The following is a 24,578-nucleotide window of genomic DNA, read 5'->3' on the forward strand; positions in this document are numbered from 1 at the left end:
TGGACAATACTTTCTAAATTTGTCCTCCTTATGATTTACGCGCTTAAAAAAAATCTTACTTTTTAAATCACTTAAAAAATAATATAGACTATAATGTTAACAGCATTTACTTTTTGTTGTAACATTAACGTATAAACGCAGTCGTTAAATATTATCAAAATAGGAAACCTATTTTTACCATCAGTTTGTTTGTGATTACATAATTTACAATGACGCATAACTGTTACTTAGTAATTTTTTGGCTAATTTCATTATGGATCTCCTACTGTAGTCGCATTTAATATATTTTACTCGAAAACTTCGATTTTACTCGAAAAGTGTAGATTCGGAAAAATATTCTTCACGAAAATTTTGTACAAGAAATAGGACAGCAATTTACGATATATTTATTTATATCACAGTTTCGTTTTGTGTAAAATATTTTTGAGGTAAATGAATAAATTTTCCTAAATGATAGTATAAGTTGCGTTTATAAATTTTTTCGAATTATTTATTTAATTATAATTTTTACGAAGTTTATGAATTACAGGAGATTCATTGAGTCGAAATTTCATTCTTATTTCCAAAAACCAATACCGAAAGCACTCTAACGTAAAAGTGTAGAAGTAAAAACTATACAACTGCGTTCACGATTAGTCGCGAAGGTTGACGAAGGACGTAATGAACTGTGTTGTATTGTGCGTGCATCATTATGAAGTGAAAAAGGTTGAATTATTGGGTATACGTTGTGTTACCCAACTTTGACACACTCTAATTGTAAATGGGGTGTTTAATTATAAGTATGTGCAGTGTATTTAATGTTTGAACAAGTTGTTTTGGAGATATTTCTGGAGGACAGTATCCCAAAACCCAAGTAAAGTTGTTTTCAAGATGGCTGGAATCTGAGCAAGCCCTTCTTTGTTCCGGATGTTTTCAGTATGAAAGTAGAGTCCTTAGAGACGATTACGGAGTGTGAGAGGTAAATGATTTGTTTTGAATGATGTGTTTATATTTTGTTGTATTTAAATTAATGAGTGTTAGTGGGAAATGAAATTTTAGAACGAAGTTCATTTGAGGTCATTTGTTGACGTCTCTGGTGTTGAGGTGCCATATAAGCTAGTGTTGAACTTATTACATTGAATTAAGAATGTTAAACCCAACTTTCGGATGATATAAGTACATCTTATAATTTCTGTGGTGTAAGTAGATTATATTTATTATTTTCTATTTCATCAAATTTATTTATTTATTCGTAACAAGTTAAACATTCAGTTACCATATGGTAAAGTTCTCTTATTATTTTTTTGTTTTTGCAGTTTATTTTTACCCCTGAATAATAAAAAAAATAATTCCTTTTCGAATTTTATACTTTTATTATATTTTTCATGAAATTTCATATAAAACTCGTTGAACAACTAACTGGTAACGCCTCTATTGCTATTTAAATTTTTGAAATGTTTATTCTCGGATAGTATTGTTTATATTTTCCATTATTTATGTGGTTTTATTTCCTATGTGTTCATTAACAAAAATTTAAATTTACCAAACAGGCGAATGTAAATAAATTATTACAGCTAGTGTTTGAATTAAATTATTTTCTCTTTTGCTATGAGCCTGCTACTGTTAATTTTGCTAAAATTTGTTAATGTAATTTTTTAATAAAGGCATATTAATTTATTTTAATTTTCTTGGTTCGTTTTTAAGTTTGTTATATGGTTTATAAACCATGGTAGAACACAATGTTGTGTTTAATAACAGAAAAATCTTTGCATTAGATTGTGAATTTATATTATAACGAATAAAACCACCTGTGCTTTTAACTACTTATGTGATTATAGCATGTTTTATGATAAAATTTAATTCCTAATCATTAACACTGAGATAAAAAAAATATTGTGTTACTTTTTTTTTTATTAACAATCAATAGAAAGAAATGTTATTATTGTAAGTATTGTTTGTTTCTGCTACAGGTATTGGGACAGTTAACTCTTAATAGTATGGTTAAATTCTGAGTATAATTTTCATAAACCATAGCTTACATTACACATATTTAATTTGAATATGAAATAATAATTAACTTCCTTTGTTTAGACTTTATTTTTCCTGTTTAGCCTTCGGTAATTACCTTTCAGATAGTACTTCAGAGGATGATAAGTATGAGAGTAAATGAAGTGTAGTCTTGTTGAGTCTCAGTTTGACCGTTCCTGAGATGTATGGTTAATTGACCCAACCACCAAAGAACACCGGTATCCACGATCTAGTATTCAAATCCGTGTAAAAATAACTGACTTTACTAGTTATTGAACGCTGGAATTCTCAACTTCCAAATCAGCTGATTTGAGAAGACGTGTTCACCACTAGACCAAGCCTTTGGGTTCCTTTGTTTAAACTACCTATTATATTTTAAAGTATATTTAATTTATTAGTTTAAGCGATTTTAATTTTGTATAGGTTGTAATTTTTTACACGTGGATGAGCAACACTATTGTGTTGATTAGTTTAATTCAAAATTGGCAAGCGCCATAATATTGTGAAACCTTGTTTTCATTGGAAATGCACCTTGTAGTTATGTGTTGCTCTTCTCTAATAGTTTTTATTTCTGTTTTTTTTATCAATTCAAAAAAATTTATTTGTTGAATAATTTATAAATAAAGTAATGCCCGATTTTATATCCTGTGTGTTTTACGATTTGAATTTTGAGTTAATTTTGCTGCTATTCATACTTTTAATAAGTATTTTTTCTGTTTTTATTTTATCAGAAGGTAAAAGTAATGGTAAATTGAAAAAAAATATTAACGACTGCATTTTATATTTTTGAAAGAATGATACGCTGCAGGAAGCCATAATGCCTAAATGCATTAGATTACAAATGAATTTGTAGTGAATGAAAAATTCCAAATCTGATTGAAATTCAAAATTAAGAGTTTTCAACTGAACAGTTCTGCCATTGAGTTTATTGGAATTTGATGAAACAAAATTCAATTATGATGTATTTTAATGATGCAAAGTACTAAAAACAAAAAAAAAACAATATGAAGTAGACCGTTTTTTGCTGAGATTTAGCTCATACTACCATTAGTGTGTAATCATATGAAGTTTCTAGAATGTTATACTTCCTTTTTAAGCACCTAAGATATAATATAACTTAATTTTCACTTAATTACAAAAATAGTACGGTGAATAAGCATTTCCTTTAAAACCAAGACATTCTATGTTATTATCTTTTTTAATAAACAAAACTTGTCATATTTTTACAAAACATTTTTATAATTTCTTTTTTTAATATTACTTGAATACTTTTCAGTTTTATGAGGAAACCCTTACTGTGATAAATGTATGCGAGTGTATATATTTTTTTTTTAGGTCATTTCTGTATTTTTACATTTTAATTCTTTGTGTATTGTTTATTTAAAATGTTTGAATTATTATTGTTTTGGGAAATAATTTAGAAGGATGATGTGCATTCAAAAGTAAATAATCTTGGCATATGTTGTGTTATGGTCGTGGGATAAATTATCAGTATAAAACAAAAAGCTGTCACAGCTGTAGTTTTTAAATTTTACATTTTTTTGTTGTAATAAAATGATGGAGTTTTTACTTTTTCTTTGTCGATTATGATAGTAATATTAGTTTTCAAATAACTGTAATTTTATATATTCTATTCTAATGGAGATGACTCGCATAAAGCGTCAATGTGATGATGCTTTTACCAAAGTTATGTCCCTCATAAGTTACACACACCTTCAACAAAAGATTTGTAATTCACTACTGTACAATTGTATTATAAATTATTTTTGGACTAAATTAATTGGTTATTATATATAATTATTGACTCATTTAACCTAGCCTAACCAAGCCTAACAACCGGCCAATTCTTCTAAGGTTAATTACATGAGGTTAGTATGCGATGTGAGCGTTAGGAACAAATTCTCAGATTAAAACAAATGTTTTTTTTAATTATAAAAACAAATATTTATTTGTGCGATATATCTTTACATTATCGGTAATTATTTTTTTATAAGTTGCATACAATGCTTTATTATTATAATACAGATTTTACTTTATATTTAAGGTTTTTTAGTCTACATTTATTTAGGTTAAATTTTTCGTTAAAAAAGAACTTTCTTTTATGAATAGGCATTTTTAAAAAGTCGGTGTATCTGAGATGTAATTGATAACGCAATACAGAAATATTCATATTTTCATTTAATTTGTTTCAATAACTTATTTTAGATAAGAATAATTTTTACTGAACTATATAATTTTTTTAAAATTCCACTACTGTGTGCTTATTTAAAACAATAAAATGCATCTGCTTTATTGTTTGCATCGGTTAGCCTTGTGTTTGAAACTGTTTGTTTACAGTTGTTTATTTATTTTTTACTTAGTCTTTTGTTTTTCAGTTGTGTTTTAAATTTACAATTTTTACTAATAATAAAACTAGCGATAAGTTGTCAAATTCAGTAAAAAACTACTCTTACATGACCTGCAATGGAAGAAGCTGCTGGTAAGAATGATTGATACTTAGTTAGGGGTTTTACGCTTTATTTAGCTGCCCTAAATAAGTATATGATCGATTAATATACTACTACTATTAAGTATAAATCGATTTTTACATTAATCGAAAATATATTAATGAAAATCACTGATATACTATGAATTAATTATTAATTAGCAAATGTGTTAAAAAAATCTTCCTACAATTAGCAAGCAAATAAATATTCAAATCTCAAAAAATTAACTACTTACATCATCACCTGATTCATAAATCTGTCTATATTCTATGGGCGGTACTTGGAAAAGTCCATTTGAAACTATTACCATCAATGTCAAAATTAAGATTGCTTTTACTTCAGCTGTTAATGTCAAAAAGAAATAGCCAACCCATCTTTTTCCATACTCAGTTTTTCTTACTTAAGAAGATAGGTCCGCGCGTGCACATACACACGCGCGCGCGCCTACTACTCACACGTATACGCATATTTAAAAGTACGAAGACCCTCAACAACTTTAAATCCGTTCCTGGTAGAATACTGTAACTTTCAGGATAAGGTATATTGATCAACTACTTTGGGGTTGGCCCAAGGGTTGTGACAGAAATATTTCAAATGGTAACATCCGTAGTGTGATACATCATTTTAAAGGACGCTTTAAGACAAGAAAATGGTGTAAATAAAAGGTTTGTATGATGTCTGTACCCAAAATTGTGGTGGAATAAAATTGGAGTTTAACTAAATTTAGTAACTTCAGATAATAACATTAAGTAAAAAGAAATTAAAATTTAATCAGATTTAATTAAAATTAGTTTAAAAGTTAAATTTTCAAAATTAAAAGAAAATATTTTTTAACAAAAATTTTTTTTTGTTCCAATTTAAGAGTACATAAATAAACGTATTGTCACCTGATCTGTCAATCATTGATGGTCCCTTACCGTTGTTGCAAAAATGAAGTTTACATCATTATTATGTAATATTCAATTTAGTGTTTCATTACTACTACATTGTAGTTAGTAGTATGAGAATTTATTGTGATCGGTTGGTAATTAATTGATTTTATCTACTTATATTGCATTTTTTAGCCGCTTTTGTTATTTACATCTTCTTTACTCTTTTTGTAATTGTTTTTTGCCGAATTAATTCTTTTTCTGTGCTACGTGCTGCTGACATTGCTATCGACTTTTTAGTAGTTGGTAAACAGGAGAGGGTCACACTTTTAACGATGAAGGGCTTTAGTGATAAAGTTAGGTCGTATAATGACGTTTTTGAATCGTTCAGTTCAGTGCGATATTTAAAATCATAAACCTGTTTCAATAGGTACAGCGTCAAAAACCATCAAACAATTTGAAGAAACAGGGAAACCAAGGAGATCTTAATCTCCAACAAATGATAAATCGTTAGAGATTACGCAAGAATTTATTAAGAATTACTCATTTAACTGAAACAGCAGCATGGGAACATAATCAGTATTTTAACATTAAAAGGTGAAAACTTCAAACCCTTCAAAATTCATCCCGTGCAAGAAGTTAATGAAGAATACGATTGAAAACTTGAGTTCTATGAAATTTTAATAGAAAATTTAGAAATTTTCATATTGTTCGGTGACGAACAATATTTGTGCAGATCCTAATTTGTTAAACAACATAGTTTTTAGTGATGAGGCTACATTTTTTTTAAACGGCGATGTAACTCGCCGTAATTGTAGATACTGGACTAATATTAATCCATTCTGGTGTCGGTGAGGCACATGCATATTATCCGGTCAAAGTAAATTATGGACAGGTATTATAGGTGAATAACTGATAGGGCCTATATTTTTTGATGGAAATTTAAACGCGGTGAAATATGAGCTTTGGTTTTTGACCGTATCGTTCAAAACATTCAAAATTTTATCGACCCCGACATCCAAAACATTTGGTTTCAACAAGATTGTGTCCCGCCCCGTTTCAGTCTTGAGGAACATGAAATTTTAAACGCATTTTTTCCTGGAAGATGGATCGGCCGAAGGGGTCAAATAGAACGGCCGGTGATAATAGATAAATAGAAGGGGTCAAATAGATCATCCGACTTGTCATCATCGGGTTACATTTTATGGGGCCGCTTAAAAAGTTTTGTTTATCATAATAATGCCCAATATATTGATGATTTACAAAATAGAATTTGAGAATCATCATAAAATTTCGCTTGGGAATCATTGAACAATGCAGTATAATCCTTTTACGATGACAATGACTGGCATATCGTCAAACGATAGAAGGAGGAAGTTTCAAACATTTTTTAAAATGAAATGTAAGTAAATAAGCTGATGTTATGCTTAATAAATATTTTTTGTTAAACATAAATCTATTTGATAATATCCATTTAATCAAATCGTTATAAATTTATTTATTTGCGATAACATTTTCTTAAATTCGATCTAATTCTTTTCAAAATCCAAACTTTCTCCTGCCGTCACTTTGGATACAGACATCGTACCGACTTTTTATTTATTATATTTTTCTTGTCTTAAAGAGACCTTTGAAATGATGTATCGCACAAAGGGTGGAACCGTTTGAAATATTTGTGTTGCAACTCTTGGGCCGCCCCCAAGAAAGGGTTGAAATTCTATTTCTCATCATAAGGTAAAGTAGTCGACGGATACCTTATTCTGAAAGTTACAGTATTCTATCTGCTACGGTTTTCAAGTTGTTGAGAAGTTTCCGTACTCTTGACTTGCTCTATATGTATACATTTCAGAAATCTCTATAATCAGAAAATTAAAAAAAGATTATCATATGAAGTGGATGCGTATAATTCTAACGTTTAATGGATATTACACTCGATAAAAAGACAAATATAAAAGAATTAAAAACAATACGATTTGAAAAAATCTAACGAATAGAAATGGGGTAATAAAAGATTTAACAGTCGTTATCTGAAAATTAAAATTTACTACCCCTCTGTTTTATAGCAAAAGACGTAACAATAACTTATTGAAGAGAAATTGAGTTAATTACTGCGTTATTAAAATGTGATTTCTTAAAAATTACAGTACATTTAACCGATTAAAATGTAGTGACAGTTGATAATCAAAACACTTTTAAAATATTATTTCTATTAAAAAAAAAAGTATTCTGTATACAGACTACAGATTATTAATGTCGATCGATTATGAGCTCCCGAAGATCAAGTAATAGTTTTAAACAGAGTGTGTAGAATCGCATTCTTTTTGTACTTCAACAAAACTTTTTGTAGTCCATAACAATAGAAAAAACATTCATGATCTTTTTTCATTCGACTACACTGGATGCAAGTCATTACAGCATAGTTTGTTCTCGACCGATAACAATATTAACTGACAATCTTTTCAGAAGTTATTCTTATAATTAGTTAAACACAGGCCTAAATTTATGTGTTTTGTGCTGTATGAATTGAAAAAAAGTCAATCTAAAACCCCAGTAAAAACAAAGATCAATAAAAATATATTTTCTGTTGAAGTGAAACTTTATTTGAATAGTATTTTAGATTTTTTTTTTATAGCGTATTAATCATCTTAAAATTACCTAGTGTGGACGTATCGGGCCAGATAGTCGGACAACTGGAAAATCTCTGTTCAGTTGTATCGCTGAGTAAACTAATTATACGTTTGCATTTTTGAAATTAACTGAAATCTAAACTTTTGGTCTTCATCTACGATGCTCTGAATTTTCTGCATTAGATGAACACTTTTTTGTAATCTAGGCTGTATTTTATTGTTTTAGAAATTTTTAGGATTTAACCATTAGATTTTAGAGTCGTGGTTTTTATGCGATCCCCACACAGGTATAAAAGTTCTTGGATAATTTTTAGGTGGAGATCAGCTTTGAAAAAGTAGCTGCCCTGTCGTTCTAGTTGATACCGGCACAGTTCCTCGGACAGTGCAAGAATGACATTCCTTTAGATAAGAAAAGGGGATAATAATTGTAATGAAAGGGTGCAGGTAGAGGAAATTGTTTTGTCACTCCTTAGAGAGACAGTGAATGGGTGAGGAGTGATGGAGGTGAGAGAGAGACTGTCTGTTTGATAAAGGTATGATTGCGATAATTACAAGCAAGTTAATCTTTATTATCCATATCTTGTATTGTCGATGAAAATTTTAATTAAATGCCGGTGTAATTTTCAAATATGGTGAAGCATTTTGCATTTACACTATTGTGAAATAATTCTGCCTGTGTACATGCGTGCGTGTTCAGCGAGTAGATAAATTACTAGCCGGCTGAACTTAATGGCGTCGGATAAATTGGTGAAATTTTTTGATTGTTAAACTTATTTTCCCGCGAGTGTTGTTAATAAAACTAAGGAACATATTGTTCCAAGAAATAATCCATTATTTTTCATTTTAAAGTAAATAACTCTATACATTTTTTTTTTTTATTTATAAAATTTTGGGATTACTTGAATTTAAAAAAAAGCAAAAAATATCATTTGTAGCCTGTAGATACAAATGCAATTTATTGGTTTTTAGTCGCTTATATCTTAAGAACGGGGTATAACTTTCTCTCATTCCTATCTGTTTCTAATCGTAAAAAATCATAAAGGGGAGATGAAATTAATGAAAACTTTATTTTCTGTTTTTATTTTCAATTTTTTTCATTTTTGTTAGTATATAAAAAAAAAATCTTTCTAAATAATACCGTTGAAATATTATTGCTTTTCCGTTTAGAAACCGTTATAGCAGAGCTAACGCTGTAGAAGGGAAAGTATTGTAATCGGTCCAATTTGGGCATAAGCTGGTTTCAGCGGATCTTTACGTTATGACACCTAAGAAATCCAAAAACCGGATGTTAATGTCGCGCGCGTATGTTCGGTGTCGATCTCTAAATCGCCTTATATCTCCAGAACTACTGGACCTATTTTGACCAGATATCAGATTACTGCTATATATGAGGCGCTGTTGCCGTTAGATTTTCATCTTAAAAGGTGAGGGGGTAAAGCTGAAGAGTAAGGTCGCCCGAAGTAGCTCGAGATTTCGCCTAATTAAGGTTATATTTTTCTTCGGCACGTTTGTTAACTATTAAAAAATTACAATATTTGTAAAAACATTTTTTTTTTTTGCAAAATCGTACCCCCATCCCCAAAAATGCTTTAAACTAGCGGATAAGTGTGCGTACAATAGTGTATTATCCCGTTATCACCACAAGGAGCACTAGTGTCGCAGTCCGCCATCTTGGAATTTCCCGTTGTGAGATTTCATTTTCTCTCGTCCTTTTGGACCGGGAATTTGAAATTACACAAATTTTTTAATCGGTTAGTCGGCTATCAAATTATCTTTTACGCTTTAAATATTAATTATTTATTTCGTTTAATTCAGTCGATATTTCAAAAGTCGCTAGCACTGACGTACAGTTGTCTTCCGTGTTGTGACCTCACAGGTGAGCGGTACAATTAAATGAATGATACTTAAAGTGTAAAAAAAAAAAGTATCTCGGTCTAGCCGGGTCTCGAACTCGATCGTCTGGTTGACTCGGTACCTGATGCTTTAAGCCGCGCGGCTACACCGGTCTGCCGATCCTACAAGCCAGATTTGTTTAATGCAAGTTGTGAAAATACATTAGTTTAGTTAGTGCCGACCGTCGCCGCTAGTACCGCTACACCCGCGAGAATTAAATAAACGAAAAAATATTGTATTTAATTAAATGATAAATACGTGTGTTTAAGCGGTGCACACCCGGATCACGGCTAAAGCGCGTGACGGGTTCTAAAATTGTTGTCAGCTTTTTTTAACAAAGCAATGCTCTCTTCCCAAAAGTGTGACTTGAAATTATTTATTTACTTTTTTATAAATTATGCAGTTTTAGCGGGTAAAATTTCAAACGTCATCTCGCAGAGATAGGGGTAAAAACAATTTAAGTTATGATTTTTTAAAATACTGTAAAACTTCTCGTAACGGAAGTAGTATGGATGGATGGTAGTCGTCTCAGATGTGACAAAATTCAAGATACGGGAAAAATGAAATTTTTGTTATAAAATTTATATAAATTACATTTATATAATTTATATTATGTTTCATTTAGTTGAAATTTTACGAATCGTTTAAATAATTTATCAGTTCCATATTCTTATCCTCAAGTTTAAATAAATACGTATTTTATTCCGATAAAGTAATGAGTAGATAAAGAGTACTACTATATTATATAACAATAAATCGATCGCGTCTTTATTAGATAAATTATGAATATAAGATAAAAATAGATGCGATTAAAAGTCGATCATAATTATTTAAATATAAGTCGGTTGTATAAATAAAGAGGTAGAGGTAAATTCATTAAACGTGAAAAATTTCAACAAAATAATTCATAATTCACGCGGCGGAATTGAAAATTATTTTCAGCGTCTATTTGCGTATACGTCGAACGGGGTGCAAAAAAATTAGGATTTTAATAATTTCGTTAAATTTTTGACACGGTAATATAGTTTCCGTCAAACAGAATCTTTTAACCGCGTTTTAAACTAGCCGGCTCTTCTAGCCGTAACCTGGACCCTCAGGGCTCAGGCCAGCCCAGGCGAATTCCAGAGCCAACTCGGGGGCTCCTCGGGGCCAAGGGCCTACCCTATGACCAAAGAGCTCGCTTCGCGTGCCATTCCCATATACCCAGAGGGTACCACCGCGCTGTACGTTATCACGGTTGAGAGGTTAATACTGATAAATAGTAATTATAGTATTCAGGCTTTATTACGTAAGATAGAATTACGGTAACTAAAGTACCCGCCTTTGTCGACGAAAAATTCATAACTTATTTGTATGCCAGGGTGGCAGAAATATAATAATGAAGTAAAAGATTTGATCTATTTTTTTCTTCAAGGGAGCTAGAGCTTCGATCCGTGGTTTAAAAGCGTCCCTGAGAAGACAAGAATATATCCTGCAAATTTGAAAGTAATCGGTCGGTTGGTTCTCGCGTGATGCGATAACAGACAAAATTTGTATTTACAGATCAACCCGAGTACAGAATAATTGAAATAGGATTACTTACCTATACGAAATTAAATTATACAAAATTTATAAAACTTTTATTTACTATATTTATAATTTTAAACAATTTTTTATATATTTTACATCTTGTTCCGATTTATAATTTTTAATTTAAATAAATGATTTTTTAATTTTTTATTACCTTTTAAAGTACGATAAAAAAAATAAATTAAAAAAATTTAATAGGATTTAGTTAGATTAAAAAAATATTAACGTAAAATATAAATGAATAAGCGATATAATATTATATATTGTTAGTTAAGATGTTTTTTGAAGAAGAAAAAAATAATTGTAATAGAGCTGATGGTGCGAATTAAGTTCGCGAAAGCGCTTCTGCTTACGCAGTGAAATAAAGTAAGTAATCGTATTTCAGTTATTCCGTTCTCGGGTCGATCTGTTAAATATAAATTAATTTTTCCGAATTATCGTGATTTGTTAGAACGAGAGTGTAACTGATGCGCGAAAAAGTTAGCCTTCAATCTATTAACACACATCCTGTTTGAATTTTGAAAATCGGACTGTTATTTGCATAGATAGGACCTCTTTGCACCTCCCAAAACAGCGCCCCAGGAGCACCCCGTTTGTTACCGGTCGATGGTGACGACTGTTCTAGCTTCCCGCGAAGTGTTCGCATACCTCGCCGTTCTAGGTTCACACGCAGTCCCCGTGGAAAGCCCGTTATTGTTAAACCGAAATTTAAAAAATTTTTTTAACGTTAATTTAATTCTATTTAATTTTTGTTGTAATATTACTCGTTCGAATCGTTCGGTTCAAACCCGGTTCACACAGCGATACTCGCAGTTCAGAGTTCATCGATTCGCTTTAACCGGTAAATTTCCACTACTACATCTACATATTTTCGAGATGAAGCGTATCTAAAAACCTTCTCTGTTATGCCAAGAAACGATCGATCGAGTAGCTCTTTGGTTTATCCCAAACAAAAACCCTCTAATGGTATAGATAAATCGGTGGAAAAATTTTTCATACGTTTCAGTATTTTTATTCGTATTAAAAACGGCAGTGGAAGCATAATAAGGCCCGTAATCAGACTATACGATTTATACTTTCGGTTGCCGGTTAAAGATGACAGCCCGTTTTTGTACCTTGAAAACTCGTTCTGACTTTTTGCGATGACATAATTTAGTTGGAAACGTGTGTAACACTTTAAATATTTAATATAATGATGACAACTTAGAGTTTTATTAAAGCGCATAAGTTTAAGGTTGTTTGTGTATGGTTAATTAACGGACTAAATAAAAATATATATATTTTTTTAAATTCTTCTGTTTTTTTTTTTTTAAACAGATCATATTTTTGTCCACTGATAATTTTAATAGGAATATTTACGTGTCAGTTTTATTTTCGTTTTTATGAATAAATCTGATAATGAATAAATGCGTTTATTTAGTTTTTGGTAAGAGAAGTAGGGGAGTTTTTATTTAAGCTTGTAAGAGTAAAAATATTTTTTTCTAAGTCGGCTGGAGATTTCACAATTATAACTTTATGAAAATCGTTGGAAAGTTCAAAAGCAGCGTTGCCGGTTTTTGTTTTTTAATTTATTTATCTATTTAGCTTATTCGTTTTGTAATTTTCCTTTTGATTTCAATTAGTGACCTACTTACTGTTATTTATCTCTAAAACGTTAAAATTTCTCTTTAATGTTTCGTTTTATTTCTCGTGTTAAGTAATGAAATAGATGCAACAAAATTGGGACTTTTTTTTAGATAATTAAAAAATAAAAATTTATTGCGTTTAAATAATTATTAATTTATGTAAAAAATGTATTAATTTATTTGCGTAAAATTTAAAACGGGTTTAAATAAGTAAAATACAATGTGTTTATCGAATAAAAATAGTTTTAATTTCACTCGTTTAAAAAATAAATATACTCGTTAATTTTAAATATTTTTTGTCGTAAAGTTAGTTATTTTTACGAGTATTGCCGTTTAAAAACCACCGGTTATTTTTAAATAAATAATTAAGACGTTAAAGCGGATTACTTTTTTAAGAGAAAAACTGAACTTTTTCCTTTCTGTAAGGAAACAGGAAGTACTGTACGATTCGGTGGAATTTTGTTAATCGGAGGCTAAAGTGAACCGATTAAAAAAAATTGAATTACTTTGATAAGTACCGGTATACGCAGACTTAAAAAACTGTAATTAAAAATATCGTACGATAAAACCTGTTGATTATAGAATTCAGATTCAACGGAATCCGGTCGGCAATGGATAATTAATTTTAAGCGTGTTAATTGCTGATGAATACCAAAAATGTGCCGTGATAATCGCACCTGATATTTAACTAGAGCGGTCTTTAAGGATTAAACGTGGGCATTTGACTATCGGCTTTGCTACTTCCTGAGACATTCTATTTGTTACGGAGCTAACACGTCGCTCGGGATACGGTTAATTAAATGTTAATTTTCCTGTTGTTACAGGAAAATTAACCGGTAATAGCGCGGGAAACGGAGTGGAAAATCTGCGTGCTAACAGAAACTCCTTCTCAAAGATCTGTATTATTTAGGAAATTAATAGTATTTTTTCATAAATTATTTTTTATTACATAAGTTATATTAAAGTCTTTTAACTTTGTACATTTAGCTTACGGTTTAATCGCGTTTATGAATTTTGGCGTCTTAGCATTCGATCGTTGTAAAAAATTAAAATTAAAGGATAGAAAAAAAACACTTGAAATGAGCACAAAAGCACGAACAAACGAAGCGGATTTAACTGTAGGTCAGTCTGCTAGCGAATGAAACGGTAGGTTGAGCGACGGTTGTGTATGCGGCTAGGGTAGTCCGTGGGAGGGTCTTTGACAAGTGTAGTGAAAGAGGGGGGGATGAGTGCGACCGGTCCTGTGGGGGAGATGCTTGTACGAAGGGTACAGAAATAGACGGGGCTGAGCCATTCCCCGCACGTATTGCATGTGTAGTCCGCGGCATGTGGATTACTCCGGCGACGTACAAGCAGTTACCGTCAGTAATCTACAGTTAACCAGCCGTACGAATATATTACTCGAAATGGCCGCATAACCGTTACACAAATATCGATATGTATCGATCGTAAAATGTTGTCTAAAGATATCTTCTGAACGGAATAAGAACTCTTCTCTTACTACAGTGGTTTTTTATTATATGTTTATAGCGGTGCAATTCCAGAACGGCTGTTTCACTGATTTTCATGAAATAATTTTGGGATAAGCGACAGGCTAAACGAGAAAGCGTTATAATTGTTGATCGGCTTTCCTAATGTTCTTTCATTTTCATTGTGTCTGAATGTCGAATTAGGATTTAATGTCGGTTATGTTAAATTAAAATACTTTTTTTAATTCACGTCAAACGCGTTCCAGTTTTTCAGCTTTGCGGAGATTATGCTGTTCACGGATTCGGATGCCTAGCAATATCGGGGTGAGTAACAGGAACCTGAAGATTTTCAAACGAATTAAAAAATACAAAATGTTTTGGCACGGCGCCAAATCTTGTCGCAACCCTCCGTTGTTTGTGGGGATTTGTTTTGAAGTTAGGTCACGACATTTTTCTTTCAGAATCTTGATGCCGTCTAATGGAAGTAATGAACCAAAGGCCTTCAAACCCAAAACATTTTTTCTGGGGATGTTTAACCGATTATTGTATATGAGCCGGTGATGTATTTTCATCTGACGCTTTGCCGACGTATGGAACCCTTTGTCTCTGAACATCAAAATGCGACTCGTCGGAAAACAACATTTTGCCGGTGTTCTTTAGTCCAGTTAGCGCGTGCTCTGATCCACAGTAGCCTTTTATTTTTTTTGCACATTGCCGGTGTTAAAATCTGCTTTTCACCTGGTCGACGAGCTTTTTCACTTCAGCCGCAAGAAGTCGGCGTCTGAAAGTTGTCGCGTGTAAATCCGTTCTACTGGCTGCTAATTCTGTATTAGTCCATAGCAGAGAATTTTGGATCAAGTCTACTTTTTCTCGCTAATAACCGATCCTGTGTCAAGAGTAGTTATTCTTTTACGGCCGTATTTGCCTTTTCTTTGAGACGAAAAGGAACCGGTTTCTTTAAATTGTTTTAAAATAGCATTCACTGTCTGTAGTCTGACACCACAGTAGAATCTGTTTATCGTTGTATTATACCGGTATGTTCAGGAAGAGAAACAATCTTTGAACGTTTTCTTGGAGGTATGTCCGTTTATATTCAAGACGCGTAGAACAAAAAAAAAAAACGAAAATATGATTTTGTAATGAAAAATGAAATAAACTTTTCCAAAACACTATAACATTGACAATCGCTAAACAACCAAAGAAAAATAACCTCGCATTGCACGTAATTAAAAAACAGGTGGGATCAAGGGATGTAGCTATAACATAGAAATAAACAAATTCCCTATTTTCGGATTAATTTGCATTCTACTGTAAGTATGCCTTAATATTTAATTACGGCAAATATAATGTAATTTATTGGCGTAACTTCATTTTTAAGTAATCATTTAAGACGGTGGTGTCTGATACCACCATTTTCGTACAGTGTTATAGTTTATTTCGCATCGCTGCCTACACCGTGTCGTATGGGATCGCTCTGATTTCTTTTCGCACGGAAGCTCTAGTTCGTTAATGTTATTAAGTCTGCCGGTGACACTCTACACCTAGAGAAAATAGTCGCATACCGACCGTTTAGAGAACGTGCCGGCCGTGCGATATCTTCTCTTTTGGATATCTCGTGGTATGAAAACTCCTCCGACTACCGCCACAGGTGCTCTGGCATAGCGGGCTGTTGCTTTATCTCTGTGAAACCAAACCGGATTAAAGTCGATCCTTCGACGAACAGATTCAGGAGCAAAAAAATCTCGTAGCACCGTCGAGTCCGAATCGACTGTCAACACGCGCCCTTTTGTCTTCGAAGAAACGGGCCTGTGATTCCGACTTTGACAGTTAAAGCGTGGACTATGAAGAGTACGCATATAAAGCCGCTTAGGAGTCGTATCGAACAGGTAATGAAAATTTTGTTTGTTCATCTCGCCTGATAAATGAAAATAAATGCACTTCGTCACTCGTTAGCGGGACCGTTTTATCGGAAAATATGTTAATAAAATTTGCACAAATTGTAATCGGATCTGCTTTGTCACGCTCGCTTAGATCTTGTACCGCCGTTTTATAAAATTCAAATCTTAGTATAGAATTCTTCTGATAAACCGTGGATCGTGCTTTCTGGTCGAGCGCTGACGGCCCTTCATCATTGCCGCCTGACTGTCGATGTTTGGAGTTTTCACGGAGCTCGTAGAACCCGGTGGTTTGTTTTAAGCGATAATCCGGAAATTTGTTTGTTCCCAACTTATATCGTATTGCGGTCGGGAACGGCACAGCGAGTCGCTGTGTAATCGCAGTTAAATCACTATATCGGAGATACATTTCCACTACGAGCACAATGTACAGCGATCCACTGTTCCGTCGTTACCGATGTGACATCTGGTATGCAAGGTCTCATCCGTTTTGATTTCCGTCTACACGGCAGGGTTGCCGACATATTTGGCTTTAAAAGTCGTCAGGTTCCCGTGACTCGCTTGTCTGAATTATACGGTTCGTATTTCTTTCTGTTTTCATTATTCGCTCGATTTCTATTTAATTTTATTTAAAAGTTACGTTTATTACGTAGGTCTACTGTATTCTTAATTGTTTTTTATTTCTTCATTCTTGTCTTTTGCTTCCAAGCAACCGGCTTTGCAGCCAATTTTTATATTTCTCGTGATATTTTATCGATAACGTCAACTCCTGTTTTCATTTTTTCTCCTTTGTCTCGCTATTTTTCCGAGCCGCTCTTTTCATTCCGTTATCCTTTATCTATAATTTCAAATTCCTTTCCTGCGTGACGAAATTATATTCTGATTTTAATTAAATATTATTTCTGAGGTTTAATTTTAATTTGTTTGTCGTAATTCGGTTTCGTTTTATTTATTTATTTTTCTCTTGTAAATATGTATTTTTAATTTCCCTTAGTTTGATTTTTGTAACTGCAAGACGAAAGATATGTAGCCGTGGGGGGGGGGGGGATCGCTTCATTATGATTTTGTAGCGGGCCTAGTTTCGGTCGATAAGGAAGGGGATGGTCGAGTACGGAGTCTATTCTTCGATCAGACTTTGTCGATATCCCTCGTAATTCAGAGGGGGGTTTCCTTTTTACAAAGTACCTAATTAAACTTTTGATTTCCACTTTCTATTTTTATTATTATTATTATTTTTGTAATAAAATGTAACTAATTTGTATCGTAAAATAAATAAATATTTATACATCCCGATCCCTGAATTTAGCGGCCTTTCTTCTGATCGCCCGATTGAAGTAACGGGAACGCGTAACTAATTTGAATTATCTAGCCTAAATATCAAGGTCATTTTAATGTCGATGTGTATTGCGATTCGTGCTTACGTGCTTATTAATAGACGTGCGACACGACTGAAAATAATTAGTTAAATTCCTCGAGCGTATTAAAATATCGAATTACAGTACGTTTAAAATGTAAATATCGCTTTTGTACTTAGTAAGAGTAGTCGTTCGTTGTTTGCGTCCGGTTTACTCGGTTCTACAGTTTTTTGACGGTTTCAATTTTAACGGTCTTTGTTGAAACGCGTAGACGATAAGTAGCCGGTAAAATGGATCGAGCTTCGCGCTCGAATCTAATCGGAGGAACTTAATTTAATATCGATCGTTTTAGTATACGAATTATTTTTTAAATTACGAACGAACCGATTATATTTTTGACATCCTTATAGATTTTGCGAGTTAAATAAAAATGTTTTTAAAGATAAGTCGAGCGGACGGCGGAAAAATAAAGAATACGATTTTATTTTTGAAGTTTTCAAACGACGGTTACGGTTTACGATTTAAAAAAGTGTTGATTTCAGAATAAAAACTTTGCTATTTATTTCGGTCGAGTCTTGCTGAAGTATTAAAAAAAAGTTAAACGTATAATACTCTCCTTTGTTTACATTTTCACTGTAACCGGGTTTTTAGTTAACGCCGTTTATTTTTACTCGAGTTTTATGCGCTGCGGTAGGAGATTGGTATCTTTTTAATTAAGCGTTATTTTTACTTATAGATTTAATATTATTTTCATCGAAGAGTCACAAAGAAACCTGTTGATTTTTTCTTCTGTGTTTTCTTGTCGGAACAGTTATGAATATATTTACGATAAAATCTTGTTTCGATTTATCGAAATAAATCTATCGCGACAATAGTAAAAAAAAAGTCAAGTTCTACGTCGATATTGATTTCTAAGAAATTTTCATACTCTTCAATTTATATACGCGTAAATCGGGGTTTTTTTTGTACGTTTAAAAAAAGCCCTTCTGTTCGGCGGTTTATAATTCGGTTTCAGATATTAGTAACTGTAGTTTTCTTTTTTAATCGTATCGGTACTTCCTATGTTATCAGAATAATTTGTCGGTCGGTTTCCAGTTAACGACAGTATCTCGAAGTTTACCTTTACATCGATCTTCGACCTGTTAGTGATGAACCGGTTTACGAATCCAGGAAATCAAGGTAAATCTAAAATTATATTTAAAACGAATATCGGCCTTGTCGGTTTGCTCTTATTGGGTTTTTCGGATCGTAATCGTCCGTTTAAAAAAAAATTATACTTTTTTTTAAAAGTATTTCTGAAATTGCGATTTAAGTTTTAAAACTATTCAACCGTGTAAAATGTCGTATTCGGCTATCTATTGAGTAGGAATAATTTATAATTTTTTCTACGGTTGTGTTATAACGTTTGAATTACACGGCTGGAACCCGTATCGTAATGAGGTTCACAGGTGTTCGACCGATCGAAATGTTTGCAACCACTGACCGATCGGAAGCGGGTATTGTTTAACGTATCTGCTGCTTTTTTACTTTGATTTTAATCCGATTTATTAGAGGTTAATTTAAAAGTAAACAGACAGGTAACTATTGAGTTTCTATACTACACTGTTTATTATTTTGTCGATTACGTCGGATTCTGAGGAAGAAATGCTTTTGACACCGATCGATATTAAAGAAAAGGTAGAGCTTAAGACTAATAACCTATCGCCGCAGCGATATATTCTTTAATGTAACGTCGATTTAAATAGATAATCTCTATATTTTCTCAGCCGTAGAAAAATGCGATATGCGACTCTGCGGTAATGGCCGTTAATGAACTCTTGCGAACTTTACTACGACACTCGCCGAGGCTCGCATCGTAACTTGGCACTCTTGCATTAACGGTATCGTAGACTCGTCGCATAACTACTATTATTCTCCGTCGAAAGAATCTACTAAATACAAATGCGATCTGTCAAAATATTCAGAGCGATGTAGTATTTCCGGCTCGATATATTTTTACGTTAACGGTATTCATGTTATATTTGTAAAGCGAGGCAAAAGGAACCGGCCGATCGCAGTCGCGATCCTTCGGTTTACGACCGATCTAATCGATCGGCCGAAATAACGGTAGGTAACCTAAGAAGACGGTCGTATCTCCTGTTTGATTTTTCTTTCGTTATTTATCACCAAAAAAATCAAAAGAAGTGGAACCGTTTGGAACGCATTAAAAAATAAACTTGTTATTTTTGTTTTTGTTGACTTGTAATCGGTCATAACCCGGTCGAAATGTAAATATTTGCGTTTCTTAATGCGTTTGCTGAACGCCATAAGTACGCCGAACAGTCTGCCGGAAAATACAGTATTAAAAGTGGAAAATCCAGACTACTAATAATAGTTTTAGCGAAGCGTGTATCTTAGTTTGTTGTCGGTAAGTTAAGTTCACGCTTGGTTGTCGCGATCCTAATGACGGGCTTCCGCCTAAGATTAAGACTCCTCGCACACAATTATGGATTTATTTCGGCAAAATGATGTCGGTAAACTCATCGCCTACTTCCCGCTTCCTGGGACCGTGTGAAGTCGATACTTGGCCTCCGGGAATTACCGTTCAGGTATTCAGAGGTCGATATACGAGCGTAAATGAATGAAAAGTAACTGCCGTTACTAGGACTTGAACGCTGGAACTCTCGACTTCCAAATCGTCTGATTTGGGAAGACGCGTTCACCATTAGACCGATCCGGCGGGTCGTGAAGTCGACAATACCTAAACTAAAAATAATATTTTAAGCTCCACACAAATCTGTTAGCCTACCCGGTTTGGTATCAGATTTTCCTCCGCACCCAGAGGTAAAACAGCGGTTGAATAAATAAAAAGCAAGATACCGTAATTTTTTTGTACAATCTCCCTGCGTTCCTTAAAATTTGCAATAATAAATTTAAAGTATTATTTTCATACGGAAAGTGTTATATACGAAAACTCAGTCGCCGTTAAAATGTTTTTGTTATGTTTGGCGCTCAGAACGTAAATTTGATTCACGTCTTCCTGTGATGCATTCGTAGAAGAATAGTTTTTTATTTTTAATTCGATTTTTTTTTTAGTGTACGCTTACATAAATCTACGGTGATCGCCCTAATTACTACCTCTGATAGATCGGATGTTCACCGTTATACTTAGATTTTCTTGAGACAGAAAAGGGCGATGCCTAATCACCGGGTGGAAAAGGTTTCTTTGACTTTGCGGTATTTATAAATTACGGTGTCGGCAAATTTAATGTTTTAAAATTATTCGGAGTTCAGTCTGCTATTATATACAAACAAAATTAATTCGCTTGTTTAATTTGAAGTCGTTTTTTATTATCCTGTTACTTTGATAACTAAAGTAAATATCTCTATTCGAACCGTTTTTGAACGTTAATTACTACGAACTTAAACTGATTTAAACAATCAGAAATGTGTTCGCATTTTTATAAAAAAATAAAATAAAATAACATTTTATTGTTTGCGGAATTCTAGGGCTTGTAACTTAAAAAAAAACAAGTTTATTGAAATATGGACTTTAGTTTTTATTACCGTCCCAGAAAATGGTATTTCTCCTTTGCTAACGATCTTTATCGCTGTAAAAAAAATGACTAGTTTAGATAAAACGGTTCAGTTTTGTAACGATTGAACAATTACGGTTTATAAATATGGCGGGTGGTAGATAGAACGATACGAAAAAAATACAACTGACACCTCATTTATAGTAGTATTTGGACGGCGATTCGTTGTTTTGGCGACCTTAAAATTTGTATACGGTGTTTATATAATGACATCGCGTTTGCTAACGTGATTATGTTGTTGCGAGAAATAAGTGCAACCGAGTTTAGTAATTACCCGAGATATATTATTCGACGTATTTCTTAATTTTTTTCTTAAATTACATTTTAAATTAATGGATTATGTAATTATTTATCGGTTTTTTAAATTAAATTCGTACGGTTTCGAAATACTCTACGTACTGTAGTAGACCTTGCCGCTTCGCAACATCGTTTCTGTGTTTATAACAAGTGTCGACGCTTCATTCTAATTATAATAATTTTACAAAGTTTGATTCTACTTTTGCGTTGTTGCAACTTAGCGTACTCTCCTCTACGATAAAATGTACTATTAGGGATAAATATGCTTGTCCATATTTTTATTAATATGCAGAAGCCTCTTTTAATTTGATTTTATTACCGTTGCAATGCAGCCATCGTGTTTTATTGATTTTATTCTGTATCAAAATAGACGTCAGGGTTATACAAAAATGTTACGATTCGCTTTATTTTGATGCATTTAATTCCTTTTTTACGTACATTTAATTTAGTTTTTTAAATTATTATGAAAAAAACGTTTCGGTACGCTATCTGAGGACACAGATATAACATTTTTTTTATTAAACCGTACCATCGCCGAAATAAATTTAAGGAGAGTAATTGTAAAAGAGCATAATTTTAATAAACTTCAATTATTTTTTTTTTTTATGAAATATCTTATATATTAAATATCTTAATATATTTTTTCCACCGCATAAGTTTCCAGCTTACGCGATGAAGAAAAATGGATTAAAAGTTTTTTGTCGTGTAAAAAATGCCTTGGTCGATAAAAATTATATATATTAAATAAAAGAATGGCTAAAGATTTTAAAATAAGTATTATAAAAAAATTTATGTTTTTTTTTTTTTTTGTAAAATGACGTCGGCTGACATTCGGATGTCTGCTTAAATCGTTAAATATGTTCTGTTAAATTCACTCTGCGGTGCGTGGTAATGTTTGCTGCATGTGCTCACATTTTCATTTTAGCTGCTATTGGCGCAGATCGGACCGATGGTGGTGTGACGGGCGACTCTTCCACTGTTGTCAATTAATTTACAGATTATTTTATTTAATTTCTAAGCGTCGATTGTTTTTATTTATATATTATATTTGTATTTTTTATTTACTTATTATTTATTTATTTTATTTTATTGATAGTTAGAATTTTTAGTTAATATTTAGCAGTAAAAAAAAGGATCTTTATTTTGCTGAAGAGAGTCGCTGGCGCGCATCCGGCTTGCGCATGACCCGCTCTGCGCCAATAACAGCGGTTGGACTTGCAACTAAACAACCTCAAACGAACACGCACGACTAAACGAAGAAGACGTCCCCGAGCTGTTTCCCTGTTACAAATATGATGAGCGTTTTGTTTCTATTAAAGTTTCAATTAAATTCTATATCTATTCGCTCCATAAGCCTATTTTAAATATAAAAACACCAAAATGTTACGAAAAATATTTTCTACGCGCTAATTTTCTGAAAATATTTCTGTAAAATATTTAATATTTTCACATACATGAGGATACGAACGCGTGCAGGATCCAGGAGGCAGAGTCCCTTGGCCAGACGGTCGGGCGAGCGAAGCGATCCCTTACCGTGTAGTTTTTATTATGAAGAAAGAAGCACGGTCGGTTGGTATGTTTGCTATATGTGCTGGCATTTTTATTTTGAATGAAGCGCTTCACGTGTTAAAAAACAACTCAAGAAACTGCTAAATTTTACAGGCTAGAAGCAGTCCCTTGTCAATTAATTTACAGGTTATTTAATTTAATTTTTAAGCGTAGTGTAACTTTTCATTTATTTTTACTTTATCATTAGTATTATTTAAACGTAATCGATTGATATAGATTTAAATTAACTTTGTTGTTTTTATTATTATATTTAATTTAATTTAGCGGTATAATCCTTTAAATACTATTTATTAGATTAATTTTATTAATATTTTATATTAGTATTTGTATTTATTATTTATTAATTTTGCGTATGTAGTTTATAATAATTTATTATCGTATTTATATTGTACGCGTTACAATTTATTAGGTAATTGTTTATTTATAATTTATTAAATTTAAATCAAAGATTAACAATTCTTATTAATATTTACATTAGTTATTTATATAATTACTATTCAAACAAAAAACGCGTTTTTTCTAGTGATTTCTAATACGACCTTTAGGTAGTGAAGTTCTTTGATGTGTAAAACGTATTGAAAGAAAAATTAATCGGAAATGATACTTAAAATTACTAATCGATTTAAAACTTTTATGTCGGGTTTTAAAGAGAAAGTCGTTGATGTATTTATCGCTTAATTTTATATTTACAGTTAAAAATGTTAGTACATTTATGAATTGCGTAGTGAATTCCATTTTAGAATGCAACTCGTACTTTTGTCACCTAGATGGCACTGCTACAGTAGAAATTAGAAATCGCATTGAATCGGTGGTTTTTTTTTCTGTTAGGTTATGTTTATTTTTTATTTTTAATGAGCAAAATTATACATCGAGTAAAATCTTGTGAAGCCGGTTTTTTTATACTTGATGCAGTTAGAATTAAAGTAACAAATTAACTGGCAGACGCAGTTCATTTTTATTCGTATATCTATATATAGAATGTGGTTTTGCGCGCGTGTGTGTGTGCACGTTTCTAATATATATAGAACGTTGAGTCATGGAGATCTTGTGTAGTAGACACGACATTTTTTTTTGTTACTTTTTGGTTAAAAAAATGATTTTTTTTGCAGTTTATACTACTGCCTGGCCTTATTATTCTGTTTTGGTCGTTGTCACACGCTGCGTTTTAAATTTTATTATTATACAGTTCTAGATTTCTTTGTAATAGTTATTTTTATTCATTGTGGGATTATATTACGGGTATTTTATTATTTATTTAAAATTGAAACGTCCAAAAGGCGCATTTGTTTTTATGTAAATTGTTGAAACGGTTTCGTTATTTTGATTTTTTCTTTTATAAAAT

At 32.2% G+C, this 24,578-nt stretch overlaps 1 protein-coding gene across 9 annotated transcripts in view; it reads left to right on the forward strand.

The window, feature by feature from the left end:
• The first annotated feature begins 638 nt into the window (after window positions 1-638).
• Hipk (Homeodomain interacting protein kinase) overlaps window positions 639-24,578 on the forward strand; it is a 162,871-nt gene continuing 138,931 nt past the window's right edge. For 8 of the 9 annotated variants that reach the window (XM_075378800.1, XM_075378792.1, XM_075378791.1 and 5 more), the window contains exon 1: window positions 639-958. The gene's annotated coding sequence lies outside the window, so the exon portion shown is untranslated. The other variant, XM_075378793.1, reaches the window with a different exon arrangement.

Source organism: Lycorma delicatula, chromosome 11 (genome assembly GCF_047948215.1).
Source record: "Lycorma delicatula isolate Av1 chromosome 11, ASM4794821v1, whole genome shotgun sequence".
In the NCBI taxonomy this organism is placed as follows: domain Eukaryota; kingdom Metazoa; phylum Arthropoda; class Insecta; order Hemiptera; family Fulgoridae; genus Lycorma; species Lycorma delicatula.